The 27,388-nt window shown below is 33.0% G+C and overlaps 1 protein-coding gene and 1 non-coding gene across 2 annotated transcripts in view; one reads left to right on the forward strand and one right to left on the reverse strand.

Annotated features, from left to right (window-relative positions):
* Positions 1–8,275: 8,275 nt before the first annotated feature.
* On the reverse strand, positions 8,276–8,348 carry TRNAA-AGC (transfer RNA alanine (anticodon AGC)). The gene has a single exon. It is a non-coding gene; the product is annotated as a tRNA-Ala (tRNA).
* A 182-nt stretch (positions 8,349–8,530) lies between these two features.
* LOC128665768 (uncharacterized) overlaps positions 8,531–27,388 on the forward strand; it is a gene marked incomplete in the record, with an annotated part of 268,831 nt that continues 249,973 nt past the window's right edge. Inside the window, 1 exon segment of the mRNA XM_053719962.1 lies at positions 8,531–8,664.

Raw genomic sequence — 27,388 nt, forward strand, 5'->3', positions numbered from 1 at the left:
CCTGCAGGTGTGATAAGGGTTTTCAACAAGTTTTGACAGATGCTACTGAGATTGCAAATGAGATACAGATAGTACCAAACTTTGAGACAGAAGATCAAGTTCGAAACAGGAGAAAGAAACGGCAGTTTGATTATGAGGCCAGAGAAGAAGCACCACAAGATCCAAAGCAGAAATTCAAAACAGGTTTTTACTATGCTGTTTTAGACATGGCAATACAATCGATTGAAGAGAGATTCCAACAGCTACAACAATATAATGCACTATTTGGCTTCCTATATGACATATACAGTATAAAGAAAAAATCAACAGAAGATTTACTTAAGGACTGTAATAATTTGGAAAAGTCATTGATGTATAATGGAAACAAAGATATTGATGCTGAAGATCTGCGTTGTGAACTTGAAGCAATAGCTTGAAGACTTCCAAAGCCTATGCCGCCACAAGAAGTACTTCTCTTCATACTACAAAATAAACTTCTGGATAACGTGCCCAATGTTTCTGTTGCTCTGAGGATCCTTCTCATACTTCCAGTATCAGTGGCAAGTGGTGAACGTAGTTTCTCAAAGCTCAAACTTATAAAAAGTTACATACTTTCTACAATGTTGGAAAAGAGACTAGTTGGCTTGGCAACTATATCTATTGAACATACACAGGCAGCAGCACTTGATCTGGCTGAAATGGTGACAAAATTTGCAAAGGAAAAGGCACGCAGAGTGAGATTTTGAGGTGTCTGAAATTTAAACTTTTATTTGACAAATCTTTGTGTTTTTTTGTTTGTTTCTCTGGCTGTAAGGAAAATACAGAATCAGTTAATATATATTTTGTTTAATAAAAAGTTAAAATATATTTTTGGTTAATATAGGCAATTTAACTTTTGGTTACTTTATATTTTGCCTTTAATATTGTTGCTTTTGGCATCTTATGCCACACCACTTATTCATGAAAATTAAAAGAAATTTAAAAGTGTTATGTTTTGTTTCTTTAATTTTTTTATTTTTTTTGCATGGGGGGGGGGGTGCAAGTAACTGGTCTCGCCTAGGGCACAAAATAGTCTAGCACCGGCCCTGAGTGTATGCTATGTAGTGTGTGTGTATCTGCATGTGTAAGTGTATGCTATGTAGTGTGTGTGTATCTGCATGTGTAAGTGTATGCTATGTAGTGTGTGTGTATCTGCATGTATAAGTGTATGCTATGTAGTGTGTGTGTGTATCTGCATGTATAAGTGTATGCTATGTAGTGTGTGTATCTGCCTGTATAAGTGTAAGCTATGTAGTGTGTGTGTATCTGCATGTATAAGTGTATGCTATGTAGTGTGTGTGTATCTGCATGTATAAGTGTATGCTATGTAGTGTGTGTGTATCTGCATGTATAAGTGTATGCTGCATGTATAAGTGTATGCTATGTAATGTGTGTGTGTGCCTGCCTGTATAAGTGTAAGCTATGTAGTGTGTGTGTATCTGCATGTATAAGTGTATACTATGTAGTGTGTGTGTATCTGCATGTATAAGTGTATGCTATGTAGTGTGTGTGTATCTGCATGTATAAGTGTATGCTATGTAGTGTGTGTGTATCTGCATGTATAAGTGTATGCTATGTAGTGTGTGTGTATCTGCATGTATAAGTGTATGCTATGTAGTGTGTATCTGCATGTATGAGTGTATGATATGTAGTGTGTGTGTGTGTGTCTGCCTGTATAAGTGTATGCTATGTAGTGTGTATCTGCATGTATAGGTGTATGATATGTAGTGTGTGTGTGTATCTGCATGTATAAGTGTATGCTATGTAGTGTGTGTATCTGCCTGTATAAGTGTATGATATGTAGTGTGTGTGTGTATCTGCATGTGTAAGTGTATGTTATGTAGTGTGTGTGTATCTGCATGTATAAGTGTATGCTATGTAGTGTGTGTGTGTATCTGCATGTATGAGTGTATACTATGTAGTGTGTGTGTGTGTATCTGCATGTATAAGTGTATGCTATGTAGTGTGTGTATCTGCATGTATAAGTGTATGCTATGTAGTGTGTGTGTATCTGCATGTATACGTGTATGCTATGTAGTGTGTGTGTATCTGCATGAGTAAGTGTATGCTATGTAGTGTGTGTGTATCTGCATGTATGAGTGTATACTATGTAGTATGTGTGTGTTTCTGCATGTATAAGTGTATGCTATGTAGTGTGTGTGTATCTGCATGTATAAGTGTATGCTATGTAGTGTGTGTGTGTATATGCATGTGTAAGTGTATGCTAGGTAGTATGTGTGTATATGCATGTATAAGTGTATGCTATGTAGTGTGTGTGTATCTGCATGTATAAGTGTATGCTATGTAGTGTGTGTTTGTATCTGCATGTGTAAGTGTATGCTGTGTAGTGTGTATCTGCATGTATGAGTGTATGCTATGTAGTGTGTGTGTGTATCTGCATGCGTAAGTGTATGCTATGTAGTGTGTGTGTATCTGCATGTATGAGTGTATACTATGTAGTGTGTGTGTATCTGCATGTATGAGTGTATGCTATGTAGTGTGTGTGTATCTGCATGTATGAGTGTTTGCTATGTAGTGTGTGTGTGTATCTGCATGTATGAGTGTATACTATGTAGTGTGTAATTGTTTCTGCATGTATAAGTGTATGCTATGTAGTGTGTGTGTATCTGCATGTATAAGTGTATGCTATGTAGTGTGTGTGTGTATAGGCATGTGTAAGTGTATGCTATGTAGTGTGTGTGTATCTGCATGTATGAGTGTATACTATGTAGTGTGTGTGTATCTGCATGTATGAGTGTATGCTATGTAGTGTGTGTGTATCTGCATGTATGAGTGTTTGCTATGTAGTGTGTGTGTATCTGCATGTATAAGTGTATACTATGTAGTGTGTGTGTGTATCTGCATGTATAAGTGTATGCTATGTAGTGTGTGTGTATCTGCATGTATAAGTGTATGCTATGTAGTGTGTGTGTATCTGCATGTGTAAGTGTATGCTATGTAGTGTGTGTGTTTCTGCATGTATAAGTGTATGCTATGTAGTGTGTGTGTATCTTCTGCATGTATAAGTGTATGCTATGTAGTGTGTGTGTGTATCTGCATGTGTAAGTGTATGCTATGTAGTGTGTGTGTATCTGCATGTATAAGTGTATGCTATGTAGTGTGTGTGTATCTGCATGTATAAGTGTATGCTATGTAATGTGTGTGTATCTGCCTGTATAAGTGTATGATATGTAGTGTGTGTGTGTGTCTGCATGTGTAAGTGTATGCTATGTAGTGTCTGTGTATCTGCATGTATAAGTGTATGCTATGTAGTGTGTGTGTATCTGCATGTGTAAGTGTATGCTATGTAGTGTGTGTGTATCTGCATGTGTAAGTGTATGCTATGTAGTGTGTGTGTATCTTCTGCATGTATAAGTGTATGCTATGTAGTGTGTGTGTATCTGCATGTATAAGTGTATACTATGCAGTGTGTGTGTATCTGCATGTATAAGTGTATGCTATGTAGTGTGTGTTTATATGCATGTATAAATGTATGCTATGTAGTGTGTGTATCTGCATGTATACGTGTATGCTATGTAGTGTGTGTGTATCTGCATGTGTAAGTGTATGCTATGTAGTGTGTGTGTATCTTCTGCATGTATAAGTGTATGCTATGTAGTGTGTGTGTATCTGCATGTGTAAGTGTATGCTATGTAGTGTGCTACTGTGCATTTTTGCTGACTTTAAAGGCCAGAATCTAGAATATTAATGGGGAATGCAGAGAGCAGTTTTAAAGAATTTATTATTAAATGTCCAATTAAGATAAAAATATTTAGCACTGTCTTTGCAAAGGCTTATTAAATACAGCGCTCACATAGCCATACCAGTGGTTTGAGCTTGTGTTTGATTTGCTGCCTGTGTATTAAAATATATGAATTTATTTTAAATTTTATTTATATTACTTTGGTCTTATGATTTTTAAGCCCCGCCCACCACATTTCAATTTTTTGCCGCGGGGGGGGGGGGGGGTCCCTCTTTTGAATTTTGAAATGTTGGGAGGTATGGTGTAAGTGTATGTATATATGTGTGTGTATGTATATATGTGTGTATGTGTGAGTGTATGTATATATGTGTGTGTATGTATATATGTGTGTATGTGTGAGTGTATGTATATATGTGTGTGTAGGTATATATGTGTGTATGTGTGAGTGTATGTATATAAGTGTGTTTGTGTGAGTGTATGTATATAAGTGTGTTTGTGTGAGTGTATGTATATATGTGTGCATGTGTGAGTGTATGTATATATGTGTGTATGTGTGAGTGTATGTATATATGTGTGTTTGTGTGAGTGTATGTATATATGTGTGTTTGTGTGAGTGTATGTATATATGTGTGTTTGTGTGAGTGTATGTATATATGTGTGTATGTGTGAGTGTATGTATATATGTGTGTTTGTGTGAGTGTATGTATATATGTGTGTATATGTGAGTGTATGTATATATGTGTGTATGTGTGAGTGTATGTATATATGTGTGTTTGTGTGAGTGTATGTATATATGTGTGTTTGTGTGAGTGTATGTATATAAGTGTGTTTGTGTGAGTGTATGTATATATGTGTGTATGTGTGAGTGTATGTATATAAGTGTGTATGTGTGAGTGTATGTATATATGTGTGTTTGTGTGAGTGTATGTATATATGTGTGTTTGTGTGAGTGTATGGATATATGTGTGTATGTGTGAGTGTATGTATATATGTGTGTTTGTGTGAGTGTATGGATATAAGTGTGTATGTGTGAGTGTATGTATATATGTGTGTGTGTATGTGTGAGTGTATGTATATATGTGTGTTTGTGTGAGTGTATGTATATATGTGTGTATGTGTGAGTGTATGTATATATGTGTGTATGTGTGAGTGTATGTATATATGTGTGTGTGTGTGAGTGTATGTATATATGTGTGTATGTGTGAGTGTATGTATATATGTGTGTATGTGTGAGTGTATGTATATAAGTGTGTATGTGTGAGTGTATGTATATAAGTGTGTATGTGTGAGTGTATGTATATATGTGTGTTTGTGTGAGTGTATGTATATATGTGTGATTGTGTGAGTGTATGTATATATGTGTGTTTGTGTGAGTGTATGTATATATGTGTGTATGTGTGAGTGTATGTATATATGTGTGTTTGTGTGAGTGTATGTATATATGTGTGTGTGTGTATGTGTGAGTGTATGTATATATGTGTGTTTGTGTGAGTGTATGTATATATGTGTGTTTGTGTGAGTGTATGTATATATGTGTGTATGTGTGAGTGTATGTATATATGTGTGTATGTGTGAGTGTATGTATATATGTGTGTTTGTGTGAGTGTATGTATATATGTGTGTATGTGTGAGTGTATGTATATATGTGTGTTTGTGTGAGTGTATGTATATATGTGTGTTTGTGTGAGTGTATGTATATATGTGTGTATGTGTGAGTGTATGTATATATGTGTGTATGTGTGAGTGTATGTATATATGTGTGTTTGTGTGAGTGTATGCATATATGTGTGTTTGTGTGAGTGTATGTATATATGTGTGTTTGTGTGAGTGTATGTATATATGTGTGTGTGTATGTGTGAGTGTATGTATATATGTGTGTTTGTGTGAGTGTATGTATATATGTGTGTATGTGTGAGTGTATGTATATATGTGTGTTTGTGTGAGTGTATGTATATATGTGTGTTTGTGTGAGTGTATGTATATATGTGTGTTTGTGTACTTCTGTGTGTTGACAGCTTATTGATTACTACAAAATGGTAACAATATGTTAGCACTGTAAGTAATAAAACCCCCACTTTGTATAGAAATCTTCCTGAACAAGTTTGTATGTAACTCACAAAATAATATATTTATATTTCTATATAGTAAGATTTCATAACATCTCGAATTAAACATATAAAGTATAGCATAAAAATAAATGTAACTATAGAACAATATACAACTAATAGAATACAGAATATCAGTTTATAAAAAATAAAATAAGTACAACATTAAAATATAGATTAAGATTAAAGTAAAATATTCAGTCATTTGTTAATAAAAATTCTTGTATAAATCTGTAGTAAAGATAAAAAAAGGTTTGTATAAAAGCTGTAGTAAAGATAAAAAAGGTTTGTATAAAAGCTGTAGTAAAGATAAAAAAGGTTTGTATAAAAGCTGTAGTAAAGATAAAAAAAGGTTTGTATAAAAGCTGTAGTAAAGATAAAAAAGGTTTGTATAAAAGCTGTAGTAAAGATAAAAAAAGGTTTGTATAAAAGCTGTAGTAAAGATAAAAAAGGTTTGTATAAAAGCTGTAGTAAAGATAAAAAAGGTTTGTATAAAAGCTGTAGTAAAGATAAAAAAGGTTTGTATAAAAGCTGTAGTAAAGATAAAAAAAGGTTTGTATAAAAGCTGTAGTAAAGATAAAAAAAAGGTTTGTATAAAAGCTGTAGTAAAGATAAAAAAAGGTTTGTATAAAAGCTGTAGTAAAGATAAAAAAAGGTTTGTATAAAAGCTGTAGTAAAGATAAAAAAAGGTTTGTATAAAAGCTGTAGTAAAGATAAAAAAGGTTTGTATAAAAGCTGTAGTAAAGATAAAAAAGGTTTGTATAAAAGCTGTAGTAAAGATAAAAAGGTTTGTATAAAAGCTGTAGTAAAGATAAAAAAGGTTTGTATAAAAGCTGTAGTAAAGATAAAAAAAGGTTTGTATAAAAGCTGTAGTAAAGATAAAAAAGGTTTGTATAAAAGCTGTAGTAAAGATAAAAAAGGTTTGTATAAAAGCTGTAGTAAAGATAAAAAAGGTTTGTATAAAAGCTGTAGTAAAGATAAAAAAGGTTTGTATAAAAGCTGTAGTAAAGATAAAAAAGGTTTGTATAAAAGCTGTAGTAAAGATAAAAAAGGTTTGTATAAAAGCTGTAGTAAAGATAAAAAAGGTTTGTATAAAAGCTGTAGTAAAGATAAAAAAGGTTTGTATAAAAGCTGTAGTAAAGATAAAAAAAGGTTTGTATAAAAGCTGTAGTAAAGATAAAAAAGGTTTGTATAAAAGCTGTAGTAAAGATAAAAAAAGGTTTGTATAAAAGCTGTAGTAAAGATAAAAAAGGTTTGTATAAAAGCTGTAGTAAAGATAAAAAAGGTTTGTATAAAAGCTGTAGTAAAGATAAAAAAGGTTTGTATAAAAGCTGTAGTAAAGATAAAAAAGGTTTGTATAAAAGCTGTAGTAAAGATAAAAAAGGTTTGTATAAAAGCTGTAGTAAAGATAAAAAAGGTTTGTATAAAAGCTGTAGTAAAGATAAAAAAGGTTTGTATAAAAGCTGTAGTAAAGATAAAAAAGGTTTGTATAAAAGCTGTAGTAAAGATAAAAAAGGTTTGTATAAAAGCTGTAGTAAAGATAAAAAAGGTTTGTATAAAAGCTGTAGTAAAGATAAAAAAAGGTTTGTATAAAAGCTGTAGTAAAGATAAAAAAGGTTTGTATAAAAGCTGTAGTAAAGATAAAAAAGGTTTGTATAAAAGCTGTAGTAAAGATAAAAAAGGTTTGTATAAAAGCTGTAGTAAAGATAAAAAAGGTTTGTATAAAAGCTGTAGTAAAGATAAAAAAGGTTTGTATAAAAGCTGTAGTAAAGATAAAAAAGGTTTATATAAAAGCTGTAGTAAAGATAAAAAAGGTTTGTATAAAAGCTGTAGTAAAGATAAAAAAGGTTTGTATAAAAGCTGTAGTAAAGATAAAAAAGGTTTGTATAAAAGCTGTAGTAAAGATAAAAAAAGGTTTGTATAAAAGCTGTAGTAAAGATAAAAAAAGGTTTGTATAAAAGCTGTAGTAAAGATAAAAAAGGTTTGTATAAAAGCTGTAGTAAAGATAAAAAAAGGTTTGTATAAAAGCTGTAGTAAAGATAAAAAAGGTTTGTATAAAAGCTGTAGTAAAGATAAAAAAGGTTTGTATAAAAGCTGTAGTAAAGATAAAAAAGGTTTGTATAAAAGCTGTAGTAAAGATAAAAAAGGTTTGTATAAAAGCTGTAGTAAAGATAAAAAAGGTTTGTATAAAAGCTGTAGTAAAGATAAAAAAAGGTTTGTATAAAAGCTGTAGTAAAGATAAACAAAGGTTTGTATAAAAGCTGTAGTAAAGATAAAAAAGGTTTGTATAAAAGCTGTAGTAAAGATAAAAAAGGTTTGTATAAAAGCTGTAGTAAAGATAAAAAAGGTTTGTATAAAAGCTGTAGTAAAGATAAAAAAGGTTTGTATAAAAGCTGTAGTAAAGATAAAAAAGGTTTGTATAAAAGCTGTAGTAAAGATAAAAAAGGTTTGGAGAATGCGGGCATCGATCCCGCTACCTCTCGCATGCTAAGCGAGCGCTCTACCATTTGAGCTAATTCCCCGCCTGTGTCCAAGGCACTGGCTACAGCATTCTCATATCATATTTCATCAGTTGTTTCTTCCCTGTTTATACGTTCTCCAGTAGAATCTCTATACTACATTTCCCATAATGCCTAGCAAAATCCATAAGATAGTGCGCATGGTCGCCGGTGATTGGCAGGAGAGGCGTGGTTTCAATGTGAGACTGAGAGCTAAACACCTACGTCCCGTTAGGAGGATGCGGGCGGCTGAGGGCTGAGTACGGGAGCGCGCGGGAATACCGGGCTCGCTGGCTGAGTACGGGAGCGCGCAAGAATTACCGGGGACGTGGAGACCACGGTAAGGCGTCATATGTGTTATATAGAGAGTGCAGTGATTACCCTGTGTTATATAGAGTGATGCTGAGATGTAGCTGTGTGTTATATTCAGTATAATAATGTCTATGTGTTATATACAGTGTAATAATGTGTGTGTTATATGCAGTATAATAATGTCTATGTGTTATATACAGTGTAATAATGTGTGTGTTATATACAGTCTAATAATGTGTGTGTTATATGCAGTATAATAATGTCTATGTGTTATATACAGTGTAATAATGTGTGTGTTATATACAGTCTAATAATGTGTGTGTTATATGCAGTCTAATAATGTGTGTGTTATATGCAGTATAATAATGTCTATGTGTTATATACAGTGTAATAATGTATGTGTTATATACAGTATAATAATGTGTGTGTTATATACAGTCTAATAATGTCTATGTGTTATATACAGTCTAATAATGTGTGTGTGTGTTATATACAGTCTAATAATGTGTGTGTTATATACAGTCTAATAATGTGTGTGTTATATACAGTCTAATAATGTGTGTGTGTTATATACAGTATAGTAATGCGTGTGTTATATACAGTCTAATAATGTGTGTGTTATATACAGTGTAATAATGTGTGTGTGTTATATACAGTGTAATAATGTGTGTGTTATATACAGTCTAATAATGTGTGTGTTATATACAGTCTAATAATGTGTGTGTTATATACAGTCTAATAATGTGTGTGTTATATACAGTCTAATAATGTGTGTGTGTTATATACAGTGTAATAATGTGTGTGTTATATACAGTCTAATAATGTCTATGTGTTATATACAGTCTAATAATGTGTGTGTTATATACAGTATAATAATGTGTGTGTTATATACAGTGTAATAATGTGTGTGTTATATATACAGTATAATAATGTGTGTGTTATATATACAGTATAATAATGTCTATGTGTTATATACAGTATAATAATGTCTATGTGTTATATAGAGTGATGCTGAGATGTAGCTGTGTGTTATATACAGTATAATAATGTCTATGTGTTATATAGAGTGATGCTGAGAGGTAGCTGTGTGTTATATACAGTATAATAATGTCTATGTGTTATATAGAGTGATGCTGAGATGTAGCTGTGTGTTATATACAGTATAATAATGTCTATGTGTTATATAGAGTGATGCTGAGAGGTAGCTGTGTGTTATATACAGTATAATAATGTCTATGTGTTATATAGAGTGATGCTGAGAGGTAGCTGTGTGCTATATGCAGTCTAATAATGTGTGTGTTATATACAGTATAATAATGTGTGTGTTATATACAGTATAATAATGTCTATGTGTTATATACAGTCTAATAATGTCTGTGTTATATACAGTCTAATAATGTGTGTGTTATATACAGTCTAATAATGTGTGTGTGTGTTATATACAGTCTAATAATGTGTGTGTGTGTGTGTGTGTGTGTGTTATATACAGTATAGTAATGTGTGTGTTATATACAGTATAATAATGTCTATGTGTTATATAGAGAGTGCAGTGATTACCCTGTGTTATATAGAGTGATGCTGAGATGTAGCTGTGTGTTATATTCAGTATAATAATGTCTATGTGTTATATAGAGTGTAATAATGTGTGTGTTATATACAGTATAATAATGTCTATGTGTTATATACAGTATAATAATGTCTGTGTTATATACAGTCTAATAATGTGTGTGTGTGTTATATACAGTCTAATAATGTGTGTGTGTGTGTGTTATATACAGTATAGTAATGTGTGTGTTATATACAGTATAATAATGTCTATGTGTTATATAGAGAGTGCAGTGATTACCCTGTGTTATATAGAGTGATGCTGAGATGTAGCTGTGTGTTATATTCAGTATAATAATGTCTATGTGTTATATACAGTATAATAATGTGTGTTATATTCAGTATAATAATGTCTATGTGTTATATAGAGTGATGCTGAGAGGTAGCTGTGTGCTATATGCAGTCTAATAATGTGTGTGTTATATACAGTATAATAATGTCTGTGTTATATACAGTATAATAATGTCTGTGTTATATACAGTATAATAATGTCTATGTGTTATATACAGTATAATAATGTCTGTGTTATATACAGTCTAATAATGTGTGTGTTATATACAGTATAGTAATGTGTGTGTTATATACAGTATAATAATGTCTATGTGTTATATAGAGAGTGCAGTGATTACCCTGTGTTATATAGAGTGATGCTGAGATGTAGCTGTGTGTTATATTCAGTATAATAATGTCTATGTGTTATATAGAGTGATGCTGAGAGGTAGCTGTGTGCTATATGCAGTCTAATAATGTGTGTGTTATATACAGTATAATAATGTGTGTGTTATATACAGTATAATAATGTCTGTTATATACAGTATAATAATGTCTGTGTTATATACAGTATAATAATGTCTATGTGTTATATACAGTATAATAATGTCTGTGTTATATACAGTCTAATAATGTGTGTGTGTGTGTGTGTGTTATATACAGAGTGTGTGTTATATACAGTCTAATAATGTGTGTGTTATATACAGTCTAATAATGTGTGTGTGTTATATACAGTATAATAATGTGTGTGTTATATACAGTATAATAATGTGTGTGTTATATACAGTATAATAATGTGTGTGTTATATACAGTGTAATAATGTGTGTGTTATATACAGTATAGTAATGTGTGTGTTATATACAGTATAATAATGTCTATGTGTTATATAGAGAGTGCAGTGATTACCCTGTGTTATATAGAGTGATGCTGAGATGTAGCTGTGTGTTATATACAGTATAATAATTTCTATGTGTTATATAGAGTGATGCTGAGAGGTAGCTGTGTGCTATATGCAGTCTAATAATGTGTGTGTTATATACAGTATAATAATGTATATGTGTTATATACAGTATAATAATGTCTATGTGTTATATACAGTATAATAATGTCTGTGTTATATACAGTATAATAATGTGTGTTATATACAGTATAATAATGTATATGTGTTATATACAGTATAATAATGTCTATGTGTTATATACAGTATAATAATGTCTGTGTTATATACAGTATAATAATGTCTGTGTTATATACAGTATAATAATGTGTGTTATATACAGTATAATAATGTCTATGTGATATATAGAGTGATGCTGAGAGGTAGCTGTGTGTTATATACAGTATAATAATGTGTGTTATATACAGTATAATAATGTCTATGTGTTATATACAGTATAATAATGTGTGTGTTATATACAGTATAATAATGTCTGTGTTATATACAGTCTAATAATGTCTATGTGTTATATACAGAGTGTGTGTTATATACAGTCTAATAATGTCTGTGTTATATACAGTCTAATAATGTCTATGTGTTATATACAGAGTGTGTGTTATATACAGTATAATAATGTCTGTGTTATATACAGTATAATAATGTCTGTGTTATATACAGTATAATAATGTCTGTGTTATATACAGTATAATAATGTCTTTGTGCTATATGCAGTATAATAATGTCTGTGTTTATATACAGTGTGTGTGCTATATACAGTATAATAATGTGTGTGTGCTATATACAGTATAGTAATGTCTATGTGTTATATACAGTGTGTGCTATATACAGTATAGTAATGTCTATGTGTTATATACAGTGTGTGCTATATACAGTATAATTATGTCTATGTGTTATATACAGTGTAATAATGTGTGTTATATACAGTGTGTGCTATATACAGTATAATTATGTCTGTGTTATATACAGTATAATAATGTGTGTGTTATATACAGTGTGTGCTATATACAGTATAATTATGTCTATGTGTTATATACAGTGTAATAATGTGTGTGTTATATACAGAGTGTGTGTTATATACAGTATAATAATGTCTATGTGTTATATACAGTATAATAATGTGTGTGTTATATACAGTGTAATACTGTCTATGTGTTATCAGTGCTTGACGAATATGTTCAAAAATTAGGAGCCAAAAAGAATATTTTGGAGCCAGGCATATTTTTTAGGAGCCAGACAGTTGGATTTGTATATAGACATATGGAGAATAACCCAAAAAGTTAGGAGCCAGGGGTAAAATTCTAGGTGCCAGTGGCTCCCAGGCTCCTGGGTTTGTCGAGCCCTAATATACAGTGTACACATTTATATGTGTTATATATATAGAGTGCAGTAATTACCTTCTGCTATATACAGGGATGCTGAGAGGTAGCTGTGTACTTTCTAAAGTATAATAATATCTATGTGCTATATACGGTAGGACAAAGCATGTGTGCTATATACAGTGTATTACTGTATATGTGTTATATAGAGAGTGCAGTAATTACCTTCTGCTACATAGAGTAGGTAGCTGAGAGGTAACTGTGTGCTATATACAGTGTAATAATGTATTTGTGTTATATATAGTGTAATAATGTATATGTGTTGTATACAGTATGACAATGCCTGTGTGCTATATACAGTATAAAAATGTATATGTGTTATATAGAGAGTGCAGTAATTGCCTACTGCTTTATAGAGGGATGCTGAGCGGTAGCTGTGTGCTATATTCAGTGTGACAATGCCTATGTGCTATTTATATATAGTATTATACTGTCTATGTGTTATATAGAGAGTGCAGTAATTACCCTGTGCTATATAGAGTGATGCTGAGAGTTAGCTGTGTCCTATACAGTATAATAATGTATGTGTTATATACAGTGTAATAATGCCTGTGTCATATAGAGAGTGCAGTAATTACCCTGTGTTTAGGGATGCTGAGTGGTAGCTGTGTGTGATATACAGTGTGATAATGTCTATGTGTTATATACAGTGTTATACCATCTATGTGTTATATATAGTGCAGTAATTACCCTTTGATATATAGAGGTATGCTGACTGGTAGCTGTGTGTTATATACAGTGTGTGTGTGTGTGAGATATACAGTGTAATAATAATGTCTGTGTTATATACAGTGTAATAATATCTGTTATATAGAGAGTGCAGTGATTACCCTTTGCTATATAGAGGGATGCTGAGTGGTAGCTGTGTATTATATACAGTGTAATAATGTCTGTTATATAGAGAGTGCAGTGATTACCCTGTGCTATATAGAGTGATGCTGAGATGTAGCTGTGTGTTATATACAGTGTAATAATGTCTGTTATATAGAGAGTGCAGTAATTACCCTTTGCTATATAGAGGGATGCTGAGTGGTAGCTGTGTATTATATACATTGTGTGTGGTAAATACAGTGTAATAAGGCCTGAGTGTTGTACACTGTGAGATATACAGTGTGATAACGAATGTGTGTGTTATATACAGTGTGTGTGTGTGCATTTGATATACAGTGTAATAATGTCTGTGTTATATAGAGAGTGTAGTAATTACCCTGTGTTTATATAGAGGGATGCTGAGTGGTAGCTGTGTGTTATATACAGTGTGTGTGTGTGCATTTGATATACAGTGTAATAATGTCTGTGTTATATACAGTGTAATAATGTCTATGTGTTATATAGATAGTGTAGTAATTACCCTGTGTTTATATAGAGGGATGCTGAGTGGTAGCTGTGTGTTATATACAGTGTGTGTGTGTGCATTTGATATACAGTGTAATAATGTCTATGTGTTATATAGATAGTGTAGTAATTACCCTGTGTTTATATAGAGGGATGCTGAGTGGTAGCTGTGTGTTATATACAGTGTGTGTGTGTGCATTTGATATACAGTGTAATAATGTCTATGTGTTATATAGATAGTGTAGTAATTACCCTGTGTTTATATAGAGGGATGCTGAGTGGTAGCTGTGTGTTATATACAGTGTGTGTGTGTGCATTTGATATACAGTGTAATAATGTCTGTGTTATATAGAGAGTGTAGTAATTGCCCTGTGTTTATATAGAGGGATGCTGAGTGGTAGCTGTGTGTTACATACAGTGTGTGTGTGTTTGATATTCAGTAGGACAATAATAATGTCTGTGTTATATTGAGAGTGCAACCGTCTCTGTGTTATATACAATATAATAATGCCTATGTGTTATATATAATGTTTGTACAATAATGTTCCTGTGTTATAGAGAGAGAGAGTGACAAATCCGTCTTTTTATATTGGGTGCCTGTTGGATATTTTGATACAAATGAGTGTGATTATATTATTTATATGTTGTATATGGTATTCACTTTATACAGAGTGCAACAACACATGTGTGTGTTATATACAGTTTTATTATGTAGAAAATGTTACACAATCCATCTGTGTGTTACTGTGTATTATAAAGGGGTTATGACAGTGTTATATACATATCATTATAGAGCCCTATAAAGCAGCATGCTGGGTAGTGTGTTATATACAGAGATCTATAATGCAGTGTTATATATATATACAGAGATCTATAATGCAGTTTGTTATATACAGAGATCTATAATGCAGTGTTATATATATACAGAGGTCTATAATGCTGTGTGTTATATATAGAGGTCTATAATGCAGTGTTTTATATACAGACATCTATAATGCAGTGTTATATATATATATACAGAGGTCTATAATGCTGTGTGTTATATATAGAGGTCTATAATGCAGTGTTTTATATACAGACATCTATAATGCAGTGTGTTTATATACAGAGGGATATCACGCTGTGTGATTTGCAGTGTGTTATACAGATGTCTATAATGTTTTGTGTTATATACAGAGGTCTATAATGTTTTGTGTTATATACAGAGGTCTATAATGCAGTGTGTCGTATACAGAGGTCTATAATGCAGTGTGTTATATACAGAGATCTATCATGCAGTGTGTTATATACAGAGGTCTATAATGCAGTGTGTCGTATACAGAGGTCTATAATGCAGTGTGTTATACACAGAGATCTATCATGCAGTGTGTTATATACAGAGGTCTGTAATGCTATGTGATGGGCAGTGTGTTTATATACAGAGGTTTATAATGCAGTGTATTATATACAGAACGCCATAATGCAGTGTGTTATTTACAGAGGTTTATAATGCAGTGTGTTATATACAGAGGTCTATAATGCAGTGTGTTATATACAGAGATCTATATTGCAGTGTGTTATATACAGAGGGATATCATGCTGTGTGATAGGCAGTGTGTTATATACAGATGTCTATAATGCAGTGTGTTATATACAGAGATCTATAATGCAGTGTGTTATATACAGAAGTCTATAATGCAGTGTGTTATATACAGAGGTCTATAATGCAGTGTGTTATATACAGAGGTCTATAATGCAGTGTGTTATATACAGAGATCTATAATGCAGTGTGTTATATACAGAAGTCTATAATGCAGTGTGTTATATACAGAGGTCTATAATGCTATGTGATGGGCAGTGTGTTATATATATATATATATATATATATATATATATAGGTCTATAATGCTGTGTGTTATATACAGAGGTTTATAATGCAGTGTGCTATATACAGAAGGCTATAATGCAGTGTGTTATATACAGAGGTTTATAATGCAGTGTGCTATATACAAAGGTCTATAATGCAGTGTGTTATATACAGAGGTCTATAATGCAGTGTGTTATATACAGAGGTCTATAATGCTATGTGATGGGCAGTGTGTTATATATATATATATATATATATAGGTCTATAATGCTGTGTGTTATATACAGAGGTCTATAATGTAGTGTGTTATATACAGAGGTCTATAATGCAGTGTGTTATATAGAGAGGTCTATAATGCTTTGTGTTATATACAGAGGTCTATAATGCAGTGTGTTTTATACAGAGGTCTATAATGCAGTGTGTTTTATACAGAGGTCTATAATGCAGTGTGTAATATACAGAGATCTATAATGCAGTGTGTTATATACAGAAGTCTATAATGCAGTGTGTTATATACAGAGGTCTATAATGCAGTGTGTTATATACAGAGATCTATAATGCAGTGTGTTATATACAGAGGTCTATAATGCTATGTGATGGGCAGTGTGTTATATACAGAGGTTTATAATGCAGTGTATTATATACAGAACGCTATAATGCAGTGTGTTATATACAGAACGCTATAATGCAGTGTGTTATATATAGAGGTTTATAATGCAGTGTGTAATATACAGAGGTCTATAATGCAGTGTGTTATTTACAGAGGTCTATAATGCAGTGTGTCGTATACAGAGGTCTATAATGCAGTGTGTCATATACAGAGGTCTATAATGCAGTGTGTTATATACAGAGGTCTATAATGCAGTGTGTAATGTACAGAGGTCTATAATGCAGTGTGTTATATACAGAGGTCTATAATGCAGTGTGTAATGTACAGAGGTCTATAATGCAGTGTGTAATATACAGAGGTCTATAATGCAGTGTGTTATATACAGAGGTCTATAATGCAGTGTGTTATATACAGAGATCTATAATGCAGTGTGTTATATACAGAGGTCTATAATGCTATGTGATGGGCAGTGTGTTATATACAGAGGTTTATAATGCAGTGTATTATATACAGAACGCTATAATGCAGTGTGTTATATACAGAACGCTATAATGCAGTGTGTTATATATAGAGGTTTATAATGCAGTGTGTAATATACAGAGGTCTATAATGCTGTGTGTAATATACAGAGGTCTATAATGCAGTGTGTTATTTACAGAGGTCTATAATGCAGTGTGTTATTTACAGAGGTCTATAATGCAGTGTGTCGTATACAGAGGTCTATAATGCAGTGTGTCATATACAGAGGTCTATAATGCAGTGTGTCGTATACAGAGGTCTATAATGCAGTGTGTTATATACAGAGGTCTATAATGCAGTGTGTAATGTACAGAGGTCTATAATGCAGTGTGTAATATACAGATGTCTATAATGCAATGTGTTATATACAGAGGTCTATAATGCAGTGTGTTATATAGAGAGGTCTATAATGCTTTGTGTTATATACAGAGGTCTATAATGCTGTGTGTTATATACAGAGGTCTATAATGCAGTGTGTAATATACAGAGGTCTATAATGCAGTGTGTAATATACAGAGGTCTATAATGCTTTGTGTTATATACAGAGGTCTATAATGCAGTGTGTAATATACAGAGGTCTATAATGCAGTGTGTAATATACAGAGGTCTATAATGCTTTGTGTTATATACAGAGGTCTATAATGCTTTGTGTTATATACAGAGGTCTATAATGCAGTGTGTAATATTCAGAGATCTATAATGCAGTGTGTAATATACAGAGATCTATAATGCAGTGTGTTATATACAGAGGTCTATAATGCAGTGTGTTATATACAGAGATCTATAATGCAGTGTGTTATATACAGAGGTCTATAATGCTATGTGATGGGCAGTGTGTTATATACAGAGGTTTATAATGCAGTGTGTTATATACAGAAGGCTATAATGCAGTGTGTTATATACAGAGGTTTATAATGCAGTGTGCTATATACAAAGGTCTATAAGGCAGTGTGTTATATACAGAGGTCTATAATGCAGTGTGTTATATACAGAGGTCTATAATGCTATGTGATGGGCAGTGTGTTATATATAGAGGTCTTTAATGCTGTGTGTTATATACAGAGGTCTATAATGCTGTGTGTTATATACAGAGGTCTATAATGCTGTGTGATGGGCAGTGTGTTATATACAGAGGTTTATAATGCAGTGTATTATATACAGAACGCTCTAATGCAGTGTGTTATATACAGAGGTCTATAATGCAGTGTGTTATATACAGAGGTCTATAATGCAGTGTGTTATATACAGAGGTCTATAATGCAGTGTGTAATATACAGAGGTCTATAATGCTTTGTGTAATATACAGAGGTCTATAATGCTGTGTGTTATATACAGAGGTCTATAATGCTGTGTGTTATATACAGAGGTCTATAATGCTGTGTGTAATATACAGAGGTCTATAATGCTGTGTGTAATATACAGAGGTCTATAATGCAGTGTGTCGTATACAGAGGTCTATAATGCAGTGTGTCGTATACAGAGTTCTATAATGCAGTGTGTTATATACAGAGGTCTATAATGCAGTGTGTAATGTACAGAGGTCTATAATGCAGTGTGTAATATACAGAGGTCTATAATGCAGTGTGTTATATACAGAGGTCTATAATGCAGTGTGTAATATACAGAGGTCTATAATGCAGTGTGTTATATACAGAGGTCTATAATGCTTTGTGTTATATACAGAGGTCTATAATGCAGTGTGTAATATACAGAGGTCTATAATGCAGTGTGTTTTATACAGAGGTCTATAATGCAGTGTGTAATGTACAGAGGTCTATAATGCAGTGTGTAATGTACAGAGGTCTATACTGCTGTGTGTAATATACAGAGGTCTATAATGCAGTGTGTAATATACAGAGGTCTATAATGCAGTGTGTTATATACAGAGGGATATCATGCTGTGTGATAGGCAGTGTGTTATATACAGATGTCTATAATGCAGTGTGTAATATACAGAGGTCTATAATGCTGTGTGTAATATACAGAGGTCTATAATGCAGTGTGTCGTATACAGAGGTCTATAATGCAGTGTGTCGTATACAGAGGTCTATAATGCAGTGTGTAATGTACAGAGGTCTATAATGCAGTGTGTAATGTACAGAGGTCTATAATGCAGTGTGTAATATACAGAGATCTATAATGCAGTGTGTAATATACAGAGGTCTATAATGCAGTGTGTTTTATACAGAGGTCTATAATGCAGTGTGTTTTATACAGAGGTCTATAATGCAGTGTGTTTTATACAGAGGTCTATAATGCAGTGTGTTTTATACAGAGGTCTATAATGCAGTGTGTAATATACAGAGGTCTATAATGCAGTGTGTAATATACAGAGGTCTATAATGCAGTGTGTAATATACAGAGGTCTATAATGCAGTGTGTAATATACAGAGGTCTATAATGCAGTGTGTAATATACAGAGGTCTATAATGCAGTGTGTTATATACAGAGGTCTATAATGCAGTGTGTAATGTACAGAGGTCTATAATGCAGTGTGTTATATACAGAGGTCTATAATGCAGTGTGTTATATACAGAGATCTATAATGCAGTGTGTTATATACAGAAGTCTATAATGCAGTGTGTTATATACAGAGGTCTATAATGCTATGTGATGGGCAGTGTGTTATATATATATATATATATATATATATAGGTCTATAATGCTGTGTGTTATATACAGAGGTTTATAATGCAGTGTGCTATATACAGAAGGCTATAATGCAGTGTGTTATATACAGAGGTTTATAATGCAGTGTGCTATATACAAAGGTCTATAATGCAGTGTGTTATATACAGAGGTCTATAATGCAGTGTGTTATATACAGAGGTCTATAATGCTATGTGATGGGCAGTGTGTTATATATATATATATATATATAGGTCTATAATGCTGTGTGTTATATACAGAGGTCTATAATGTAGTGTGTTATATACAGAGGTCTATAATGCAGTGTGTTATATAGAGAGGTCTATAATGCTTTGTGTTATATACAGAGGTCTATAATGCAGTGTGTTTTATACAGAGGTCTATAATGCAGTGTGTTTTATACAGAGGTCTATAATGCAGTGTGTAATATACAGAGATCTATAATGCAGTGTGTTATATACAGAAGTCTATAATGCAGTGTGTTATATACAGAGGTCTATAATGCAGTGTGTTATATACAGAGATCTATAATGCAGTGTGTTATATACAGAGGTCTATAATGCTATGTGATGGGCAGTGTGTTATATACAGAGGTTTATAATGCAGTGTATTATATACAGAACGCTATAATGCAGTGTGTTATATACAGAACGCTATAATGCAGTGTGTTATATATAGAGGTTTATAATGCAGTGTGTAATATACAGAGGTCTATAATGCAGTGTGTTATTTACAGAGGTCTATAATGCAGTGTGTCGTATACAGAGGTCTATAATGCAGTGTGTCATATACAGAGGTCTATAATGCAGTGTGTTATATACAGAGGTCTATAATGCAGTGTGTAATGTACAGAGGTCTATAATGCAGTGTGTTATATACAGAGGTCTATAATGCAGTGTGTTATATACAGAGATCTATAATGCAGTGTGTTATATACAGAGGTCTATAATGCTATGTGATGGGCAGTGTGTTATATACAGAGGTTTATAATGCAGTGTATTATATACAGAACGCTATAATGCAGTGTGTTATATACAGAACGCTATAATGCAGTGTGTTATATATAGAGGTTTATAATGCAGTGTGTAATATACAGAGGTCTATAATGCTGTGTGTAATATACAGAGGTCTATAATGCAGTGTGTTATTTACAGAGGTCTATAATGCAGTGTGTTATTTACAGAGGTCTATAATGCAGTGTGTCGTATACAGAGGTCTATAATGCAGTGTGTCATATACAGAGGTCTATAATGCAGTGTGTCGTATACAGAGGTCTATAATGCAGTGTGTTATATACAGAGGTCTATAATGCAGTGTGTAATGTACAGAGGTCTATAATGCAGTGTGTAATATACAGATGTCTATAATGCAATGTGTTATATACAGAGGTCTATAATGCAGTGTGTTATATAGAGAGGTCTATAATGCTTTGTGTTATATACAGAGGTCTATAATGCTGTGTGTTATATACAGAGGTCTATAATGCAGTGTGTAATATACAGAGGTCTATAATGCAGTGTGTAATATACAGAGGTCTATAATGCTTTGTGTTATATACAGAGGTCTATAATGCAGTGTGTAATATACAGAGGTCTATAATGCAGTGTGTAATATACAGAGGTCTATAATGCTTTGTGTTATATACAGAGGTCTATAATGCTTTGTGTTATATACAGAGGTCTATAATGCAGTGTGTAATATTCAGAGATCTATAATGCAGTGTGTAATATACAGAGATCTATAATGCAGTGTGTTATATACAGAGGTCTATAATGCAGTGTGTTATATACAGAGATCTATAATGCAGTGTGTTATATACAGAGGTCTATAATGCTATGTGATGGGCAGTGTGTTATATACAGAGGTTTATAATGCAGTGTGTTATATACAGAAGGCTATAATGCAGTGTGTTATATACAGAGGTTTATAATGCAGTGTGCTATATACAAAGGTCTATAAGGCAGTGTGTTATATACAGAGGTCTATAATGCAGTGTGTTATATACAGAGGTCTATAATGCTATGTGATGGGCAGTGTGTTATATATAGAGGTCTTTAATGCTGTGTGTTATATACAGAGGTCTATAATGCTGTGTGTTATATACAGAGGTCTATAATGCTGTGTGATGGGCAGTGTGTTATATACAGAGGTTTATAATGCAGTGTATTATATACAGAACGCTCTAATGCAGTGTGTTATATACAGAGGTCTATAATGCAGTGTGTTATATACAGAGGTCTATAATGCAGTGTGTTATATACAGAGGTCTATAATGCTATGTGATGGGCAGTGTGTTATATATAGAGGTTTATAATGCAGTGTGTTATATACAGAGGTCTATAATGCAGTGTGTAATATACAGAGGTCTATAATGCTTTGTGTAATATACAGAGGTCTATAATGCTGTGTGTTATATACAGAGGTCTATAATGCTGTGTGTTATATACAGAGGTCTATAATGCTGTGTGTAATATACAGAGGTCTATAATGCTGTGTGTAATATACAGAGGTCTATAATGCAGTGTGTCGTATACAGAGGTCTATAATGCAGTGTGTCGTATACAGAGTTCTATAATGCAGTGTGTTATATACAGAGGTCTATAATGCAGTGTGTAATGTACAGAGGTCTATAATGCAGTGTGTAATATACAGAGGTCTATAATGCAGTGTGTTATATACAGAGGTCTATAATGCAGTGTGTAATATACAGAGGTCTATAATGCAGTGTGTTATATACAGAGGTCTATAATGCTTTGTGTTATATACAGAGGTCTATAATGCAGTGTGTAATATACAGAGGTCTATAATGCAGTGTGTTTTATACAGAGGTCTATAATGCAGTGTGTAATGTACAGAGGTCTATAATGCAGTGTGTAATGTACAGAGGTCTATACTGCTGTGTGTAATATACAGAGGTCTATAATGCAGTGTGTAATATACAGAGGTCTATAATGCAGTGTGTTATATACAGAGGGATATCATGCTGTGTGATAGGCAGTGTGTTATATACAGATGTCTATAATGCAGTGTGTAATATACAGAGGTCTATAATGCAGTGTGTCGTATACAGAGGTCTATAATGCAGTGTGTCGTATACAGAGGTCTATAATGCAGTGTGTCGTATACAGAGGTCTATAATGCAGTGTGTCGTATACAGAGGTCTATAATGCAGTGTGTAATGTACAGAGGTCTATAATGCAGTGTGTAATGTACAGAGGTCTATAATGCAGTGTGTAATATACAGAGATCTATAATGCAGTGTGTAATATACAGAGGTCTATAATGCAGTGTGTTTTATACAGAGGTCTATAATGCAGTGTGTTTTATACAGAGGTCTATAATGCAGTGTGTTTTATACAGAGGTCTATAATGCAGTGTGTTTTATACAGAGGTCTATAATGCAGTGTGTAATATACAGAGGTCTATAATGCAGTGTGTAATATACAGAGGTCTATAATGCAGTGTGTAATATACAGAGGTCTATAATGCAGTGTGTAATATACAGAGGTCTATAATGCAGTGTGTTATATACAGAGGTCTATAATGCAGTGTGTAATGTACAGAGGTCTATAATGCAGTGTGTAATGTACAGAGGTCTATGATGCTGTGTGTAATGTACAGAGGTCTATAATGCAGTGTGTAATATACAGAGGTCTATAATGCAGTGTGTAATATACAGAGGTCTATAATGCTTTGTGTTATATACAGAGGTCTATAATGCAGTGTGTAATATACAGAGGTCTATAATGCAGTGTGTTTTATACAGAGGTCTATAATGCAGTGTGTTTTATACAGAGGTCTATAATGCAGTGTGTAATATACAGAGGTCTATAATGCAGTGTGTAATATACAGAGGTCTATAATGCAGTGTGTAATATACAGAGGTCTATAATGCAGTGTGTTATATACAGAGGGATATCATGCTGTGTGATAGGCAGTGTGTTATATACAGATGTCTATAAGGCAGTGTGTTATATACAGATGTCTATAATGCAGTGTGTTATATACAGAGGTCTATAATGCAGTGTGTTATACAGAGGTCTATAATGCTGTGTTTTATATACAGAGGTCTATAATGCAGTGTTTAATATACAGAGGTCTATAATGCAGTGTGTAATATACAGAGGTCTATAATGCAGTGTGTAATATACAGAGGTCTATAATGCTTTGTGTTATATACAGAGGTCTATAATGCAGTGTGTAATATACAGAGGTCTATAATGCAGTGTGTAATATACAGAGGTCTATAATGCAGTGTGTAATATACAGAGGTCTATAATGCAGTGTGTTATATACAGAGGTCTATAATGCTTTGTGTTATATACAGAGGTCTATAATGCAGTGTGTAATATACAGAGGTCTATAATGTAGTGTGTTATATACAGAGGTCTATAATGCTTTGTGTTATATACAGAGGTCTATAATGCAGTGTGTAATATACAGAGGTCTATAATGCAGTGTGTTTTATACAGAGGTCTATAATGCAGTGTGTTCTATACAGAGGTCTATAATGCTTTGTGTTATATACAGAGGTCTATAATGCAGTGTGTAATATACAGAGGTATATAATGCAGTGTGTAATATACAGAGGTCTATAATGTAGTGTGTTATATACAGAGGTCTATAATGCTTTGTGTTATATACAGAGGTCTATAATGCAGTGTGTAATATACAGAGGTCTATAATGCAGTGTGTTATATACAGAGGTCTATAATGCAGTGTGTTATATACAGAGGTCTATAATGCTTTGTGTTATATACAGAGGTCTATAATGCATTGTGTAATATACAGAGGTCTATAATGCAGTGTGTAATATACAGAGGTCTATAATGCAGTGTGTAATATACAGCGGTCTATAATGCAGTGTGTTATATACAGAGGCTTTATTACGTTTCAAATCCACTAACTCCTTAGTTCCAACTCGTATAAAAACTGCTCATGACAAGAACTATATGCACTGTTACACTTCCTAAGATTCTAGACAGTTGTTTAGTGTATATAGAACGGTATGGTTGTTTACACACCTCTAATTAGTGCTATTATATAACACCTGTGAATAGCTTTAGGCTGCTTATCTTTCACGGACAATTGAACTTTAGAAGTGTGAATAGATATCTGATAACCCAGCCGTTATTTCACTATTACAGGCAATTAATACGCTTAGCACTATTAGCTATCATGTATTGTAAGGCTGACTAATAAATCCAATCCGCTATTCTTATACTGTACAGTTTTGCCGCTAATGTTTCTATTGTGTAAAGTATATATTCAGATACACACAATAGTTCTAATACATTTGGCCTCTTGCCTTGACGCTATTATGCACTGCACCGTTATAAGATTATACTATCAGGAGACTGATATCATTTATAACTAGTTACTTAGATGTATTTAGTCGAATTCGGCAACACAAGCAGCACAGTGTATATTTACACGTTACCCTTCATTATATGCTATAGATTTATTATACTTGCTTGTAATACATACAGTATATATATATATATATACGTCAACCACTGCTTTAACTCCTCCCAAGCATATTCGCATACGTGATTACTCAATACTGACATTAGATTAATCTAGTATTGTTACATTGTTATTCTTTGCTTTAGTAGTATGTGATTAAAGTTTTTTGTGCCAACTGTATACTGGTACTTTACACAGAACCAGATATTTAGTGATATTTCACACCCAGTCATATACTGAACTCAACCCTTCACACCTGCACGTTTTTTTAAAGTGGTATATATATCACTTTGAGCAGTAGCTATTATTTTCTAGTACTACTTTCACATTTTACTATTTAGGAGGTATTCAGCATTAATTCTGAGCCATCTATGTTAATGGCCTCCTCCTCAATAGTTATTACACACGTTATCCTAACAATGAGTCCCATGTGATGCTATATCACTAGCATCCACTATTATTATCACGCTGATTTGCCTCCGTTACGTAATTTTAAGTTGTATGTTGTTTGTGTATTTTATTTTTTTTTTTCATTTTTTAAGTTATTATTCTTCTTCTTCTTTATTTATAAAGCGCCAACAGATTCCGCAGCGCTGTTCATAGGTAACAAAGATAAAAGGACAGTACAATATGAGACACCAGACAAAATTTAACAAACAAATATAGGAGGAATTGGGAGCCCTTTTCCCGTGGGAACTTACAATCTAAATGGGTGGATGAGTGAGAAACAGGAGGTGGGGACTGCAAAGGTGGGAATGGTGTTAGTGTGGAGTTAGATGAGGGCAACTATTATGCAAGTGGAATTCATTAGTTACTGATTTGGTGATCGGCTTCCAAGAAGGTCTTTAGGGAGCGTTTAAAGGAGGAGAGGTTGGGGGAAAGTCTGACAGCTCGAGGAAGTGCGTTCCAGAGGGTTGGTGCCGCACAAGAGAAGTTATATTTTAACTACCTCACTATCTGACCCAATGTCATATCAAATATTGAGATATTGTCCTCAAATAATTTATGTGATTGAATCACAGTTTCAGGACTCTGGAGTGCTATAAGTGTATACTTTTGTTGGGTAACCTAGGCTATCCAATTCCTTTTTTGTGTTATATACAGAGGTCTATAATGCAGTGTGTTATATACAGAGGTCTATAATGCAGTGTGTTATATACAGAGGTCTATAATACAGTGTGTTCTTTCCTTCTCTTTTTTTTTTTTTTTTTTTTTTTTTTTTTATTAATTTTCTTTTATTGAGAATAATTCACAAAATAAGACAGAGAGAAAAAAAAAGAAAAGACAAAAACAAGTCTCAAATAAAATATGCCACGCAGGGCAAGATGACAGGTTTGATCAAGATACAAATATATATACATTAAATACAAAAAAGGAAAAAAAGAGTTAGTGTCATTCACATAATATTGACAGACATTGACCGTTTATATTATTATAATAATGAGCTAAACTTAGTAGCCTATGTCTTTCGGTCGTCTTTAAATAAAAACTACGCTTAATATTTGCAAAGATGAAAGATGACTGAACATAGAATCATTACTCAAATAGCGTAGACTAACTTGGACAAAATAACCATTGGGGCACAATTGAGGTTTATAATACATAAATATCATCTTAGCTTAATAAACTTAAGCCGTGAGTACCCAAAAAATAGATAACTTAACAGTCTAGGGTTCATCATTTTAACTTGAGAGAAAAAAAAAAAAAAATAGAAGAGAAAAAGTAAATTAAGTTCCTCCTCTCCCCCCAAGACCCCCCCCACCCCTCCCCCCCCGCCCCCCCCCCTCAGCCAGCGCCGAAGCTATCATTATGAATGATCATTACCTTAGTTCATAGCACTCCTATTCCCTGTAACAGGAAATCCATGAAGCCGGAAATTCACCATGCAATACAAGATCTGCAAAACTATCTGAGCTTAAAAATGGGGACAAGATACATTTTTGGATGGGTAGGGTATAGGACTTAATTATGGGTAGCCAGTCCAAAATGAACTTTTTTATTTTTTTTTCATTAGAAGATTTAAGGTGAAAAGATTCAAAGATTATTTGATTCTGTATCTCTTGCGTAACCATGGCAAAGGAGGGTACATACTTTGATTTCCAGTTTTTTGTGATGAG

The sequence above is a fragment of the Bombina bombina genome, chromosome 7 (genome assembly GCF_027579735.1).
Source record: "Bombina bombina isolate aBomBom1 chromosome 7, aBomBom1.pri, whole genome shotgun sequence".
Classification (NCBI taxonomy): domain Eukaryota; kingdom Metazoa; phylum Chordata; class Amphibia; order Anura; family Bombinatoridae; genus Bombina; species Bombina bombina.